This window comes from Sus scrofa, chromosome 2 (genome assembly GCF_054392235.1).
Source record: "Sus scrofa isolate SSC_HxYL_T2T_F1_AM1 chromosome 2, Sscrofa_HxYL_maternal_Yorkshire_Landrace_v2.0, whole genome shotgun sequence".
In the NCBI taxonomy this organism is placed as follows: domain Eukaryota; kingdom Metazoa; phylum Chordata; class Mammalia; order Artiodactyla; family Suidae; genus Sus; species Sus scrofa.
In genome coordinates, this window is record NC_139384.1 from 126,581,097 (window position 1) to 126,599,368 (window position 18,272).

An 18,272-nucleotide genomic window follows, 5' to 3' on the forward strand; every position below is an offset into this window, starting at 1 on the left:
CCTCCACAACCTTTTTTTCTACCTGTAGCCCTCCAAGAAAACCACTCTCACTAAAATAAGTGTGGGACTTCATGGCCTCTGCAATGAGATAAACTCAGAGTCTCAGGGTGTCAGTGCTGCCAAGATAAAAATTACCAGACCCTTATTGCCCCTCCATCCCATTACAACTATTACAAATTTCTTGAGCCCCTCCTGCACAACTGGCCTACTTTGCTTCTGCATATGAGGAAAGATATTTGGCCACTCCTTTCCCCAACCCTGTAAGAAAGTATATGTCTCCAACCAATCAGCAAACGTGCAGTAAAACTTCACCTCTCTCCTTTGTTCCTGAGCTATAAGAATAGACAGAATTCATGTTTAGCACGGGCTCTCCCTGATCATCAGGAAGTCACCCCGTGTGCTAAGCAGCATTTCTTGCCTCAATAAGCTGGTCTTTCTCTTCACCCTCCTGTGAGTCGGGAAATTCTTTTCCAACCTGAGCACGGGCTGCATCAGTACCGACCTTCTAAGTAGCTGGTCCAATGAGCAAATTTTAGTCCCTGGGACTTAATATCATTAGGCCTACCCTCCTTATAAGTGGCCAGATTTAAGATCAAGTGTGTGTGATTTTACTGTTGTTTGGAAAGAGAAAAGAAAAGTTATATTTGTGGGGATAATTGTGACTGAATTTGTTTTCATCACCTCAGCTAATAGTTTAGGCTTGTGGTAGATATAATTTCATGCTGTCGCTGCCATTCATTTTGTGCACCTCATGTATTGCTCTCTACCAGCAATATTTTAACATAGGACAAAGGAAGCTCTAGGTTTGAGTTGAAGTAATGTAAAATGAGAAGAAAATGCGTGGAGCCTGACAGGGATAAAAGGTATATTTAGAGGACATTTGAAGAAACATTGCCATCTTAAAGAAAAGTTTGAAATATGGCTCTTTTCTGCTTTGGGGTTATTGTACTTTCCTAAGTTTTTATAAAATGTCTCATACATTTCCTGGAAGAGGACAAGATTACAGTAACTGCAAGAAATGTAGATATAGTCCTTGCTCTATGGAAAAAAGCACCTAATTTAGGAATGGGAAATGTGTATGTATGTTTCCAGTATAAGGCAGTCCAGTATTAAGCGCTAAAATAAACACACAAATAACTTTTTCATTTATTTAATATGAAATCATTGAGTGTTTAATGAATGCAAGCAACCATGTTAGGTGGTAAGAGGTTTGTATTGAGGACTGGGGGAGCAGAGTGAAAGAAAATGCTTTGGGAGAAAGGGAAAAAACCCGAGCTGGAGTGTCTGTGGGAGGCTGGTAGGAGAGTAGAAATCTGAGGGGTGACTGAGGATAGCTGTAAGTTTAAAAGGTGAAAGGAAATGAAGAAGTTTCTCTGGGCAGCAGCATAAGTCAATACGTGAACTGAGTAATGAACATGTCTCCCAGGCATAGTGGTGATGTCTAATTTTGCAATTCCCTGAAAAAAAAAAAATCAAAGAAATTGGTTGTAAAGGGCAAAATACATAGTTCCTAATGTTCTAGACTGTATTATCTAGTACAGGAGCCACCTCCCATTGTTATGACTACTGAGCAATTGAAATGGGCTGATCTGACTTGAGATGCATTTTAAGTGTAAAATATGTGGTAGATTTTAAAGACGTAGCACATGGACAAAAAAGAATGTAAAATATCTCAATTTTATATTGGTTACATATTGAAATGACAATATTTTTGGAAAATCCAATTTATATTGGGTATAATTTAGATATATTGATTATATCAAGTATATCGTTAAAATTAATTTTACTTGTTCCTTTTCCTTTTTAAAATGTGACTAATAGGATGTTAAATTACTTATGTGGTCAGCATTCATAGCTAGCACTTTGCTTCTATTGGACAGTGCTGTTCTAAATACTATAAAATAGAAGAGTATGGGAGTTCCTATGGTGGCACAGTGGTAACAAACCCAGCTAGTACCCATGAAGACGCAGGTTCGATTCCTGGCCTCGCTCAGTGGACTAAGGATCTGGTGTTGCCGTGAGCTGTGGTGTAGGTCGCAGACAAGGCTCAGATTCCACATTGCTGTGGCTGTAGTGTAGGCCAGCAGCTATAGTTCTCATTCACCCTCCTATCCTGGGAACTTCCATGTGCCGTGGGTGTGGCCCTTAAAAAAAAAAAAAGATATAAAAACCCTCAAAAAACAGAAGAGCATGGAAACAGATGAATTCTACACTGTGATTACTTCTCATGTACATATATTTTAAAAGCCTTCTTTGACTCCTAATCATATGCCTCATATGTGACTGAGGGTAGGATTTTCCTTTGGGTTGCCAAGTTGACTTGTACAGTATTATGAAGTTTCATCTATACTGAACTTCTCCTGGGGTCCATATACTAAGTAAGCCTGCAAGCAGCCTCTAGCTCCATCCAGGAGCCATCAAAGTTGGACTCTTAGCCAGGCACTTTTACACCCTGCCTCCTTGTCATTTTCATCTACCACTTCACCTAGAGGTTAAACAAATGAGAAAAGAGAATGAGAACTGAGACAAAGCATGAGATGATGAAGCTAGCTGAAATCACAGAAATGACAGACCAATTGTATGCTAATATCTAAGTCATGGACCTGCTTTGCTTCTAAGATTTGTGAAACAGGATAGAGTTGCAACCATGAATACAAGTGAAAAATACAAGGGCAAAAGAGCACATCTGCACTGATTGTATGTTAAGATGCTTACGTTTTTTTCTTCTTGGTAGTCTGAAACTTTGCCTTATATGGGACTATGACTCTTCACTTCCTCTAGTTTTTTGAATTATTTTGAGATTCTGTAATTGTCTTTTTGAAGAAAGCACCTAGTGATATATACTATTTTAGTAAAAATGAAGTCATTGATGAAACTGTAGATAATCCTTGCAGTGAGTCTTTTTGCCCAAGGTTTCTTCTCAAAGAAAAAAAAAAAAATTAATGTCTTATTTCCCCCTTTTTGTTAAAAATATTTAATTCACTAGCACTTCTTGGCCATTGATACTATAGTGGTGGATATCATAGACAAATTGCTAAAAAGAATATAATTTACTTTTTCACTGAATAAATGAGCTGGCTTTTTTTTTTGTAGTAGTAGTAGTATTTCATAGAAACTGACAAACTTCCACACATCACTTTAAGGAGTTGACCCATTTAAACTCTTGCAACCTATTTTAAATTAGTGAGAGAGAGAGGTTATGAAAAAATATGGGATGGTAAATGTTGGAGTGAAGTGAAAATTAGGTTACTTAACATCACTTTTTAATATGTCCTAAGAACTCTCCTGTTGAACTGCATTTTACATTAGATTTGGTTGAATGTGTATGCATCAAAATTACCACTTAAATTTCAGGGAAAAAAAATCTCTTGAGAGCCAAAATGGATTCAAAACATCTCTGTCCTTTGTGTTCAGGAACTCAGTGACCATAATTTTAAATAAGAAATTGTATTTATTTGGGAAAATTTGCAATTTGCAAATTTGCAATTTGAACTGACTCATAATCGATATTCACACACTGGAAAAGGACAATATAGCTTCATGATTAATTTTTTTTAACCAACCCTCTTCAGATACTATTTATAAAAGGTATGTTTGCATCCTTCACCCATTAGGTTGTCTCTTTGCTTCTGCATATCTCAGACAAAATATCTTCCTAATAATAATGATTATTTACCAGGAAATGGCAATGAAAGACTTTTTTGAGAATAACTCTTCTCATTCTATGGAATAATTCACATTCTTGCTTACATACTAAACAGTCACAATGAATATAAATGTGTACATTTAAATAACTTCAAATGATAGGAATTAACAAAGTGACTGATGGTAACTGCTGAACGGTTTTCACTTGGTGAAACTCTTAACCAAGTGGTTAAAGGATCTAGAAATCCTGATTTTATTCCAGTCATGTCTGGGATTAGAATGTCCACGAAGAAGAGCCATTTTTCTTTGAATGGGGTGTTGGAAAGGACCTAGATAGGAAGATGAATTTTTCTTGGTAAAAGTAGCTTTCATAGGGATATCTGGCTTGGAAATCATAAAATAGGTAAAGGAATTAGATTTTCGCAATTCAGAGAGACATAATTCCATTCTGTCCAGTTTCCTATGTCCTCTCCCTACTACATTTTGAGGACTTTGTTTTACCTAAGCGCTGCAAATTTTTTTTTTTTTTGTCTTTTGGGGACCAAATCTGCGGCATATGGAGGTTCCCAGGCTAGGGGTCTAATTGGAGCTGTTGCTGCTGGCCTACACCAGAGCCACAGCAATACCAGATCCAAGCCAGTCTTCAACCTACACCACAGCTCGCGGCAGTGCTGGATCCTTAACCCACTGAAAGGGGCCAGGGATCGAACCTGCAACCTCACGGTGACTAGTTGGATTCATTTCTGCTGCACCACAATGGGAACTTCTGCAAAATTTAACTTTATATAAACTCGGTTCCATTTACAGACTTAGATTCATTTTTAAGACAGGACTGAGGTATACGCCATTGTAGTTTTTTGCATATTCACTCCATCACTTATTTTGTCTTCCTGCTGTTTTCTTGGAAAAAGATTAAAACTTACTTGGCTTTCATATGATAAAGAGAGAAGTCTCTTTGTTCGGTTAAGAATCATTTATTTTGGGGAGTTCCCGTCATGGCACAGTGGTTAACAAATCCAACTAGGAACCATGAGGTTGTGGGTTCAATCCCTGTCCTTGCTCAGTGGGTTAAGGATCTGGCATTGCCGTGAGCTGTGGTGTAGGTCACAGAGGCGGCTTGGATCCCGAGTTGCTGTGGCTATGGCGTAGGCCAGCAGCTACAGCTCCAATTCGACCCCTAGCCTGGGAACCTCCATATGCTGTGACAGCGGCCCAAGAAATGGCAAAAAGACAAAAAAAAAAAAAAAGAATCATTTATTTTGAAAACTTTTTGATGTAATTAATCGGCATTTGCATTAGGTGAGGATACTTACTAAATAGTGAATATTCTTAAATTGTAAAGCCTTGGAATTTTTATACTTTTAAACTGCCATTGACTTTGGACTGAAAGGAAATGTTAAAGAATTTTATATTTATAGGCTCTGTTCTCTCAGTTTCCAGCTACTACTTGGTTGTGAATTAACCGCTTTTGGAAACTGCCTAAAGTTTTCGGGATTCTGAAGTTACCTTGTAAAGTATCAAAACCACTTATTGTTTTAAAATGTAACTTATTTACTAACAAAATATAGCTGTACCTTAATTATTAAAAGCCTAGGGTTTAAAAATCCCATATGTAGAATTATAAGAGAGGAAGTGATAAGGATCACAGAAAAATATTTTGTTTTACGAAATAAAGTTCTCTTTAAAGATAATAATTTGGGGGGATTTCCTATCGTGGCTGAGCAGTTAATGAACCCAACTAGTATCCATGAGGACATGGGTTTGATCCCTGGCCTTGCTCAGTGGGTTAAGGATCCGGCAATGCTGTGAGCTGTGGTGCAGGTCACACACGCAGCTCAGATCCCACATTGCTGTGGCTGCAGCATAGGCCAACAGCTACAGCTCTGACTTGACCTCTAGCCTGGGAACTTCCATATGCCATAGATACAGCCCTAAAAAGACCAAAAAAAAAAGTACTGTACTTATCAGTATTTATTTATGGATATTTAGCTGTAGGTCACGAAGTTTGCAAATAAAATTTAAAACAATTTTGGGAGCCATTGCCTTTGACAGTCCAAAATGACCCCAGAGTATCTCTGGAATTGAAATTTAGTTAATGCAGTAGAAAAATGCAATGTGATCTAGACATGTTCAGTTTCGTTGACACAACTTTTAGGAAAAGTCAGTTATGTAAAATATTCCATTTATGAAATGGGAAATAAGAGCTAGTTATCTGGGCTTTAGCCCTAGATATGTAACTCATTAAAAATGCCTTCTATAATCTCAAAATAAAACCCAGCTAATAATTTGAAAGAAAAAAGAAAATTAAATATCCAATTATTTGAAAGTAACATTTGTTTAATTATAGATGAAAAATACACTGAGTTGTAATTAACCTTCCACTTGGCACATGGGGTTTATCTGTGTTGTGGTTATATTTGTTTAATTTTATTGACTAATTGACTTCTTTGTATAACTAACAGGTACTAAATTCCTATCAGGTGCCAGGGACTGTATCCGTGCTGGAGACCTGAATGAATAAGACTTGATCCCTAGGCTTAGAAATCTTAAGAGTCTTGTGGGTTCAGACAAACAAACACACACAGAAGAGGGAAGCAGTGCCACAGGGTTGAGCAACTGTTGGTTCAGTGCCTTGTGAGTTATACTGGTTAATGATTGCAGGACATTGCAACCTAAGACTATTGTATTGCCAGTAAGCATCCACATCAGATCAGTTGCCACCTGAATGGTCTCATCAGTTCTCCTTGGTAAAAGGCAAAGAAGGCAGCACGGTTAATGACATGCATTTGTGTGAAACTCTTCGAGGTCTGGAGTCAACACCTCACTCCCTGTCTGGCAGCCCTGGCCACTCTTGGTTGGAATGTGTCAACCATTTTTTTGCTGCATGTAACCATCCTCATCAGGAACTATTGAAGTTGAATCTTCTTAAGCTAAAGCCAAATCAAGATGTGACCTTTGACATTTGGCCCCTTGGTGTTGACCCTGATTCTGAACTGTTGGATATCTGCTTAGTGTGGGGTAGTTCTTCCACGGGGAGCACTGTGGCCTCGTGCTTCTCACTGGATGTAGGCTGTTTTATCAGCTTCAGCTTGCTCTCCCTGCATTGCATGCCCCCTAACCACCATTCTTTCACATCCACCATCTCTTTAAATTTAACGTTGCTGATTGTTAAAAAGTGAGTTTGAAGTGAGCTGTATAGGGGGACTCAAGACTTAGGATTTATTTTATCCCTAGCACCATCACTGGTCTCTTGAGGGTGAGTGTAGACGTTGATTAAGGAATGTTTATTGGACTGATGCTTTTACTTGCAGGAAAGTAAATGTGCCATCTTTTAAATGCTTGGAAATAAACAGACAAATAGTTTCTTAAATTAAGGATGAGTACAAGAAAGAGTTCAATCTTGTGTATTTGTTCTCCACAACCTGAAGAGTGTTTAGTGCCCCCTTCTTTAGTATCCCTCCCTGGTGGGTACATGTTACTTAGCCTAACATGGAATATTCAGCTTTATTGGTATTGGTGCAGAGTTGAGTTAACCATGCTCCTCAGTCATGACGTCCTATATACTCCAGGCTATATGTGATATCTCCAGTTTTCCTCTTTACCAGCCTCCCTACCTCCTCTCCTAGAAAGTATCCATTCTAATGTATCTGGTCTATATCTTTAGAATGAATGTATCATTATAAAATTCAGTGTTTTCTGTATAAATATGCTTTTAATATATACAAATGGTACTATGCTGCTTAGTGAATGAGATGCCAGGGGGTTTTCAGAATTTCAGTAAGGCTTTAAGTGAAGGCACTAATAGCAGAAGAGGTAGGCAGGAGCCAATTGATGAATGATCTTATATGTCATGCTAAGGAATTGGGGTTTCACCCATCAATATAGTAGGGTGTTACTGAAAAGTTTTTTAAAAAGTATGACAATATCAGCTTTGAGGCTCAAGATTATTTTGACAGTAGCATGGAAGATGGCTTGAAGAGTATGCACATAAATGCTAAGCCTGGCACTTAGTAGGATCTTCTCAACACTGATAGCTATTGCTTTTCATCCTTCAGTAATCCCTGTCCTACTGAACACAATATCACTTTAATATTAAGAATATATTATGACACATTCACTTAAAGTTCTGGCGAATTACAAAAAGCGTACTAGTATTTTTTAAACTGGTTGAACTGCAAAAAAAAAAAAATCATTGTAAATATATCTTCTTCTCTAGCACACAGAACAATTATTTGTGTTCATTTGGAAAGCCTTGTCCACTGTTCTGGGTTGTGATGAGTGTGATGAGTCCCCTTAGCTGTGTTCACCTGAACACAGTGGTGAGCATTATTCTTACAGGCATGTTACAGATCTCATACATTACTATTCTGAGAGTATCATTAAAATGCAGTTGAATTTAAATAGTGAAGTGTATGTGCAGAGAGAATGTTATTAAAAACCTGATGGCCATCAATCGTTCTGTAATCAGAGCATTGCCTGGTTGAAAGAGGAACTTCAAATCCCACCTTGTACACCTTCCCCTGATCTCCCTCTGCTGTTGCGAGGAGATGTGACATCAGTTTAGCTGGCATAAGGTTGTAATAAAGTCCAAGGCAAAAAGAAAAAAAAATTATTCTAGTTCTTTTTCCTTATATTTTCTAAAATTGGCTGGTGGAAGGGGCTGCCTGCTGCCATGTGGCAGCCACCACCTGCACAGTTGCTGGCTTTGGAGAAGACTTGCTGAGAGAGAGTGCTGGTATTAGCATACTGTATAGTATGCCTTGTACCTCTATGATTTGTTTTGAGATTAAATGGGACTTGTATGGAAAAGCTCTAAACAAATGATACGTTAACCTATTTTCTCTGTGGAAGGAAAAAAGGTGCTGGAGATGGTAAAAAGGCTGCATAATGAATCAGAGACCAGCTGGACAGTCTGTGACTCCCACGGAATGTGTAGGGAGATATTCAGATTTTATAGAGCCAGCATCACACCCTCTGCTCATATGCCAGAGTTGTCATTCAAAAGAAAGTTTGAAGGAGTCCATGCTTTTTTAGAGATATTTCTCGAAGCCTGGTAATTGTAAATATTACATAAAAACACCTGTGTTTGCTGTTGTCTTTTGTCCCATTCCTGTAGAGGATCAATGAGTATGATTTTTCAGTCTTCTCAGTCTCGAGTAACAGTGAGGTGGGTTTGTGCTATTGTTGCTATTGTTTTTGCTTTTTGGTGTTTTTGTTGTTGTCGTTTCTTTGGTATTTCTTCACTGCCAATTCTCTTGGTGTATTCAGAAAGCCAGATTGAAAAGTCAAAGAACTGAAAATATGGAATGGATCTCTGTTCTGGAAACGTTACTCCTTTTCTTTTTAAGGCAAAGCAAATTCCTTGTTTTTCTAATTATAAATAGTTTTGGTACAAAGAACTTAATCATTCCAGGAAATACTTTATATCCTTGTGAGGTGATGCACCCTGCAAGATGACACAAATATTTCTCATGAAGCTGGGTTCCAGGACTTTAAGACCAAAGTGGAGGACTCCTCATGGACACCCAGAGGATGTAGGTTTGAGAAATTGCCAAGCAAGCCAGCTATCATGATGTTTACCAGCAGTGGCTCTAATGCTAGAGAGAACTTGGATCAAGCTCCAGATTTACCTCTTGCTAATTGAATGATTTTGAGTGGATAAGTAACCTCTCTGGGCTTCAATCTTTTCATCTGTAAAACAGGCATAAAATAGAATTATGCCCATATGTTCTGAGAATTAAAGGAGGTAATGCATGTAAAGAACATAGCACAATGCCTAACCTAGAGTAACTGCTTATTACGTGTTCATTACTGTTCTTTCTAAGATACCTGTATTTGTTCATATTTTTTGTGATCCCATCAGGCTCAATCAGAATATCCAGATGCATCCTTGACTTCTCCTTTTTAGATATCATGGAATTTCTCATGGTAGTCAGAAATTCCAAGACCCAAATGGATATTACTTCAACCACAGATTAAATAGAATTCTTCAGGCTATGCCTTATAAGTATTCTAGAGAAGTCCAAGAAACTCTCAGAGATGTCTTTGAGTTTAAAACACAGTGTAAGAATGAGCTGAGGGCCAGCAACCCATTGGTTCATGTGATTTGTGGGTGGATGGCTCCTGCAACTCATCTTGGTATCTTCAATGGGGAAACCTTTAGGACTTTGACTAAAATATATTTTTGGGAAACTTCAATTAGTAATGGGGCCCCTTTTTTCCATCATTGGGCAAATATGATTAAAACTAACTTCTTTGCAAACTTAAAACTTAACTTTAAAGCTACATGTGAAGAATTTTTACTGCGTCAGGTAGATGTCCCTTCTATTCTGGGTATTCTGTCTTCCTAAACAATTTACAATTCTAAATTAGGTGAGTCTCACCTTGAGCTAATGTTTCTTAACATCAGCACTGTTGACATTTTGGGGCCAGTAATTCTTTGGTCTTTTTTTTTTTTTTTTTTTTTTTTCTTTTCCTGGCTGCACCTGCTAGTCCCAGGCTGCACCTAATTCCCAGGCTTAGGGGCTGAATAGGAGCTTCAGTTGCTGGCCTACACCACAGCGACAGCACCATCAGATCTGAGCCACATTTACAACATACACCACAGCTTGAGGCAACACCAGATCCTCAACCCACTGAGCAATGCCAGGGATTGAACCCGCATCCTCGAAGACACTGTGCTGAGTTTTTAACCCACTGAGACACAATGGGAACTCCTAGTCTTTTTTTTTTTTTTTTTTTTTTTTTTTTTGAGTAATGTCATCTTGTCCTTTGTGGGATATTTAGCCACATCACTAGCCTCTGCTTACAAGATGACAGTAGCAAGTTGTGTCGCACTCAGAGAACAAAAATGTCTGTAGAGATTGATAAATGTCACCTAGAGATGGGGCAAAATCACTCCCAATTGAGAGCCACTGTCTTAAGTGCAGCTACTTATCATAGATAATTTTAATGCAGGTCTAATTACATGACAAACATTCTTGCTTTGAGCAATTTTGCTTTCTCCCCTTGATCTCTCTGTCCTTTGGAGGTCATTAAGACTCTTCTCTCTTTATACTTATTCTAATCTGTGGCATTACCCATCACCTCTGGTCATATGATGGTCAGGTCTTTCTAGTCTGGACATATTGGCTGGATTTTTTAGTTTTGAACTCCATATATCAAAACTGTTATTCAGTAGGTAGTAACCCGGAAGACCACCATTGTGATCAGGCCGAGATCTCCTGACTCCAGCTTTGGTGACTAAGAGTCCCCCAAAGAAAGAATAATTCATCTTTGTCCAATCCTGACTCCTGTCTGAAAACCTGTTTTTCTCCTTTTTACTATAAAACCCCTTGCAATTCTTTCTAAGGGGGAGTACAGTCTTTAAGGCATTAGACTGCTGTGACCCTCCTTTGCCTGGCAAAGTAATAAAGCTGTTTTTTCTCCTTTACCCCCCCAAAAAAGAAACCTGTTATTCAGAGAAACCTCCCTTTCTTCAAGTTCTTTCTCCTCTCTTCACCATTCTGCCGATGGCTCAGGCTGAAATTGAACCACCTCTGACCTCTCTGTCCATCTGTCTTTTTCTCCATCCCACCTCTATCATTCACCAAAATGACTTTTGAAATCTCTCCTACAACTTTCTATTTTCTCCTTTCCCTCCAACGCTGCCCTCCATCTCGCCATTTCTGATGACTTCTCTAACACTCTATTGGATTTTGTTCCTTCTCCCTGGAATATATCCTGCGTCATTTATCCTCTCAAAGCATTGATCATGTTACTTTCACACTCAGAAATCTCAGTAACTTTCCTCTGCCATAGGAGTTAATGACAGATTCCCAATCTTGGCAAGTAAAACTGGCCATACTCAAGTCTCATCTTATCTCACATTAGACTGCCCCCTCATCTACCCAATGGATTAACCTACCTAACATTTCTCACTGTTCTTTGTGTGTGAGTCTTGAATCCCAGCTTCTGAGCCATTTCTCACTTCCTTTTCATGGAATGGCCATGGCTCTCATCTCTTCCTGCTAAATTCTTCATACCCTTGAAAGGGAATTAAATGATACTTCCTTTATAAAGCTTTACCTGATTCCATCACTTTACTTTAAGATATGGTTGACCTTTTTCTGAGCCTCTTCCTTGTACTACTTGGTCTTCTAGCAGCATACATAATTAGAGACCCAAGAAAGATTAAGTGGATGAACAGAAATAGGATCTCTTCATTAACAGAATTAAAATTTGAAGTGTTTTTCTTTCTGCTTAAAGATCTGTTAGAAACTCTTTGTTATCAATTAATTTGTCATCATACTTAAGTAATATGAATAGCCACATAACTTTTCTTAAAAATATAAATTATGCAAGTCATCAAATCTTCCCTCCTCACTACATGTTAGGTTTGTGAACTTGGTCATATTACTTTATGTCTCTGAACCTGGGTTGTCTCATCTCTTCAAATAGGTTACTGTTTTGAGCTCATGTGTGCAGAGAGGTTCATGCAGTGCCTGGAATGTAGGGCTCAATACTGTTGGCTGTTTGTTCCTTACCATAGAACTATCTAAAACACACTCTTTAAGTGAGTTTCTTCTGTAAGGATGTCTACAAAATACCCATAATACAGACATAGCCATTGCTGCTTAGATATTTTATTGTCGAGAAATTAGGGGGAAAGCCAATGAAATGGGACTTAACTTTAATGTATGCTCTTTGAAGTGATATGTGAGGTGATGTAAATTGTCCTTTAAAGTAGTTTTCTTACAGTGATTGTATGGGTGTATAAAGTGACAGGAATAGAGGAGTTCTCCCATGGCACAGCATGTTAAGGATCTGATGTCACTACTGTGGCTCTGGTTACAGCTGTGGCACGAGTTCAATCCCTGGCCTAGGGAAATTCTACATGCTGTGGGTGTGGCCAAAAAAAGTGATAGTAAAGTCTTCTTTGTAGTGAACATTAGAATTCTTAAATATGTGTCTTTATTCCTTAATAGGACATTTTTCCCCCTTAGAGACCACTGTTCTAAAGTGTAATAGAAATTGGAGTTCCCATCGTCATGGCACAGCCGAAATGAATCAGACTAGGAACCATAAGGTTGCGGATTCGATCCCTGCCCTCACTCAGTGGGTTAAGGATCTCTTGTTGCCATGAGCAGTGGTGTAGGTTGCAGATGCGGCTCAGATCCTGCGTTGCTGTGGCTCTGGCATAGGCTGGCAGCAGCAGCTCTGATTGACTCCTAGCCTGGGAAACTCCATAGGCCGCAGATGTGGCCCTAAAAGGACAAAAGACAAAAAAATAATAATAATAAATAAAATGTAGCAGAAATTAATGGACAACCTCCTGGCCTATTCACAGGCAAATAAATAAATAATTGCTGTTTTAAGTTTAAAAAAATTAATGGGAAAAGCAGTCCATTTTAATTACGGTATTTAGGGAAATGCCCCTATTTAATACATAAGATATGGTTAGTACAAATGGAATTTTAAAGTAAGATTTGGTTAGTAAGATCTGACTGTGTAATTTTGTGGGAAAGTTTGTGATATTTTTTGGTGCTCTTTAAAACTACTCATAACAACTCATTTTCACTATCTTTGTCCACATCCAGATAAGATTTGACCAACAGTACATCAAAATCCATATAATGGAAAGTCACATTCTAATATTGTCCAAATTCTTTTGCAATCATAAATCTGCATTCCTTTGTTAGTAAATAGTATACCATTATCCAGTTTTGTAACAGTGAAGCCTGTTAATGAATATAAAGTATTTCTCTTCTTCATTGTATTTATAAGAACATAATTACAAGAATGTAAATTGTTTTATATTGTTCTGGTGAATGTAAAATACTGCTCATAATATACACCTTATGTTTCAAAAATTTGCTTTATAATTGACCAATAAATTTAATAGTGCCTTTAATCAAAAAGAGAAATAAACATGTTGCATTATCTTTTCAGAGTATTTTCATATTTGGGAATTTTAAAAAGCTGATGGTTAAAAATCTACAGAAATTAATTAATGTTATTAATATAATGATATTCTCCAGTATAATTTTGCATTTCATTCCTATTCTTGAATATGATTGAAAACCATTGAAATCATCGAATAAGTGTCTTGTTGATATGTAGAAATTAACATTTCCATCTTCATTAGGCACAATATACAAATGAGGACAAAGTTGGTATTTCCCGATATAGAAGAGTTTATTGTGTTTAAAATAAACCAGAAACAACTACAAACAACTGAGAGAGCTTTTTCAGTCTTGACATTTTGATAAGGTGATAATGTCAGTTTAGATGATGAAAATGTTATTTCTGAAATAGATGGATGTGATATCAAATAAGTATTTTATCAAAGATGGAGAATGCAATAGCAGCATGATATGACAAATGGATAACATACATGACTCCACATGGCTATTTCTGTTCAAGATACTTTGTTTTCTGATAAACATTTTATTACCTTATTTATTGCTGGGTCAACTGGGAAACTCTTCCATACCTTATTTGAAATGAATGTGCATTGTGCAACCTTTTGGCCAGAGTTCTTTCAGACGAAAGCTGTTAGTGGAAAGGTTTTATTTCTTCCACAAAATTAGTAATCAAAGGGAAAGGTCACTGTTTGCCCAGATAATTAGAAACTTTTGCTAGCATTAGCTTTTCAGTTGATTGGGGATAGAAATGGTGAGCTACTTTAATTTAAGGACTATTTGCCTTGTGGAATTTAATGAGTATTGATTTGTTCAGATTAATTTGAAATACTAACATTGTAGGTGGTGAACAGAACAGGGAATGTCATTTATTAATGAGACTATGTCTTTTTTGACTAGGTTAGTCTTCACTTGGGCTTTTGAAATCAAATGCATTAAGGAAAAAAGAAGGTATTAAAATTCAGTTTAGCTCCATTTAATGTACCTGACACTGCTAGGGTCTTTGACATAAAATATCCGATTTAATCCTCATGACAACCTTAGTTGTTGAGGATTATGATCTCCATTTTTTTACATATGAAGAAACTCTATTTACCTCATTCTTATCTCTTTCCCTCTAATTCTTAAACTCATTAATTCTTTTTCTGCAAGGTGCTTAGGAGGAGCTAAATAAAAGGTAGCTTGGAAAAAAACAATGATTTTCTGTTTGGCAGTGTTTAGACAATATGACCATGGGTTCATTCTCAGTTTTTCCATCTGCAGCCAGTGGCAACTTCTGCTGCTAGATAATTTTGATTGTCACCTGAATGATTACAGTGGGCTGTAATGCCATAGCCAGAATCTGTTTTGTCTGTGTAAATTATACATGCTTTACTGCTTTTTTCAGAAAGCAACACAGGTGTTCTAGGATTAAAATTGAGGAGGGGCACAGGAGCTTATCATTTTGTTTGGCTCATTAAGCATTAATTAGATGCCATTTCTAATTAATGCAGGAAGCAGAATAGACCACTACATTTTAGCCATTAAAGATCATTTTAGAACAACTCACATTACTTTATGACCCTAAGCAAACATTACAAACAATAAAGAGGAAATTGACATTCTCCCAGGGGGTTTCCAATCATTTCTAATCATATCAATGTCCTGGCATGCAGCCTAATGCTCTAATCCCTTCTTCCCAGCCTCCCTTGGCCATTCCCACTCCACAGAGTGGGGCAGGGGATGTCACCAGTCCCCTGGGGAAGATAAAGCATCTGCTCAGTCCTTTTCTGTAGCCAGCCTTTGTGGTTTCAGTTGAGGATACTTTGTGATCACCACTGTCCCACTTTGCTGTTCTCAACCATTTACTCCCACCCAACAGATATTTGCCCAGGAGGCCCAGTCTGACATTTGGGAACACACTTTTGAATTGTAACCTCCTTTTCCTTCACTTTTTCTTTGAAGATTAGGGCACCAACGTGGCTTTTCTTTTAACTCTGAGCCTTTGATATTAGTTGAGTGATTGATCTTCCTCCAGCTTTGGAGGCTAGACCCTTTGCTCTAAATAGATGCTGAGGTAAGCACATGAAGATGCGCAGAGAAGCCTCTTCTTCAGTCATAGAAAGGATTTATGTTCAATCAGAAAACTCCATTATGTGCTTAAATTAATTGTTTTAAAAACAGTTTTCTTAGGTCACATTTAGGAGGTATTATTACAAGAAAAAAGGGTGCAGAGCCTATAGTGTCTCAGTGTTTGAGCAGCATTGATAAATCACTGGGAAAAAGGAATCCATAATTTCAATTAATATTACATTTTCAGGGATAGGAATAGCAATATTCTACTGTGTTTCATAGCTATTTAAATGTTCCTGGAAGACCAAGTGAGAACAAAGACCAGAACAAAAAGTGAAGACATTTTACCTTCACACTAAAAACCGAGTCGGTTTTGTAATTGGATCATGGTTCTGTGTTTTGAGGATCAAGAACATATGGGAATTCCTTTTGAAATTTCTAGCCAGTTTACATTTGTCTCCTTTGCTTTTGTCCCAAAAGGAAAATGCAGGAAAATTAACTGAAGAGACATACAAAAATTAAAAAATTTTAAGCTTCTTCCCACAGGATAGGAAGTCCTGCCAAAAGGATACAAAAGCTCAGAATTAAGGAGACCTCAGGCTTCCTTCTTCATAAATTCTTATTTCAGCAAGAAAGAATAAATAGAGCCTATTAATGCCTTCAGTAAGTTAACATGCTAGGAGAATTTCTACATAGCGTCTAGGCAGTCTGGGGGCATATGGGTTATAAAACTAAGAACTGTCTGATGCAGGGGCTGGATGTGTCAGAAAATAAATGTAAAATTTCAGTTACATGACATAGTGATTTGAAACAGTTTAGTTAGTTTCAGAGAATCTGTTTGTGGTAGGTAGATGTTTCAGTAGACTGCTGTTTCAAGGGATATATTATTGTTTCCAAGTATTTAATTGGTGGAAAATATTAGGAAAGCCTGTTGTTTTAAGAAAGAATTTAGGTTTTCAGAGGAGAATAAGCAGTACTCATTTGTTTTAAATTTGGGCCTGTGGGGAGTGTTCTATAATATTAAATTTTTAAAAATGTGCATCACCCAGTAACTTTGTAGACAAAATTGTATATTTTAAAGTGTTTTGGAGTCTATAAAGCATTTGAACTTATCTCATGTGATCTTCACAGTGTCTATGAGAAGGACAAGGCACAGGTATGATTAGACCACATTTGTAGATGAATAATCTGAGGGTCAGGGAGCCCAAATGATTTGCTTCTGGTCAGGGCCACCTTCGTGAGCCTATGACCTCTACAGTCACATAGGTTCCCTCACTCACAAGAGATCTACACCTGTTTTTGTCCTTTTATTTATTGAGGTATAATTGACAGACAATATCATATTAGTATCAGGTGTACATCATAGTGATTCAGTATTTATATACATTTTGCTCACCATAAGTCTGGTTACCATCTGTCATCATACAAAGTTATCCCAATGTGATTGACTATATTCCCTATGCTATACATTACCTCCCCATGAATTATTTATTTTATCAGCGGAAGTTTGTGCCTCTTAATCTTCTTCGCCTATGTCACCCAGCCCCCAAGAACCATGCCATCATCAACTAGCAGTTTATTCTCTCTCTGAGTCTATTTCTGTTTTGCTGTGTTTGTTCATTTGTTTTGTTTTTTGGATTTCACATTTAAGTGTAATCATACAGTTTTTGTATTTATCTGACTTATTTCACTTAACATAATGCTCTGTAGGTCCCATTCATGTTGTCACAAATGGTAAGAGTTCATTCTTTTTCATTGCTGAATAATATTTCATTATTTATGTATGTGTATGTATATATACAAAACACATCTTCTTTACCCATTAATCTATCAAAGAACACTTAGATTGCTTCCATATCTTGGCCATTATAAATAATGCTGCAGTGAATATTGGGATACATATATCTTTTCACGTTATCATTTTCACTTTGGGGGCATAAATATCCAGAAGTGGAATTGCTAGATCATTTGGTAGTTTAATTTTTAGTTTTCTGAGGACCTTCCATACTTTTTTCCATAGTGGCTGTACAAATTTATATTCCTATCAACAGTGTACTAGGGTTCCCTTTCCTCCACATCCTCATCAACTCTGTTATTTGCTGTGTTTTGGTAATAACCATTCTGACAGGTGTAAGTTGTTATCTCTTTGTGGTTTTGATTTGTATTTCCTCAATAATTAGTAATGTTGATCATCTTTTCATATGCCTATTGGCTATCTGTATGTCTTCTTTGGAAAAATGTTTGTTCAAGTTCTCTGCTGATTTTTAAATCAGGTTGTTTGTCTTTTGACAATAAATTATATAAGTTCCTTATATATATTATGGATATTAAACCTCTTCTCAGATACATGATTTGAAAATTCATTCTTCATTCAGTGGGTTGCCTTTTTGGTTTATGGATGGTTTCCTTCACTATGCAAAAGCTGTTTGGTTTGATGTAGTCCCATTTACTTACTTTTGCTTTTTCTGTCCTTGCCTGAGGAGACAGATGCGAAAAAAATCACTGAGACCGATGTCAAAAAGCTTACTGCCTATATTTTCTTCTAGGAATATTATGCTTTCACATCTTACTTTAAGTCTTTAATCCATTTTGAGTTTGTTTTTGTATGTGGTATAAGATAATGATCCAGTTTTGTTCTTTTGCATCTATCTGTCCAGTTTTCCTAACCCAATT

At 37.2% G+C, this 18,272-nt stretch overlaps 1 protein-coding gene and 1 long non-coding RNA gene across 4 annotated transcripts in view; both read left to right on the top strand.

The window, feature by feature from the left end:
* Window positions 1-18,272, top strand: part of CAMK4 (calcium/calmodulin dependent protein kinase IV) — a 224,577-nt gene that overhangs the window by 74,572 nt on the left and 131,733 nt on the right. The gene's annotated exons all lie outside the window — the stretch shown is intronic.
* Window positions 10,366-14,740, top strand: LOC146405673 (uncharacterized). Its single transcript, XR_014838545.1, has 2 exons — window positions 10,366-10,418; window positions 12,859-14,740. It is a non-coding gene; the product is annotated as an uncharacterized LOC146405673 (long non-coding RNA).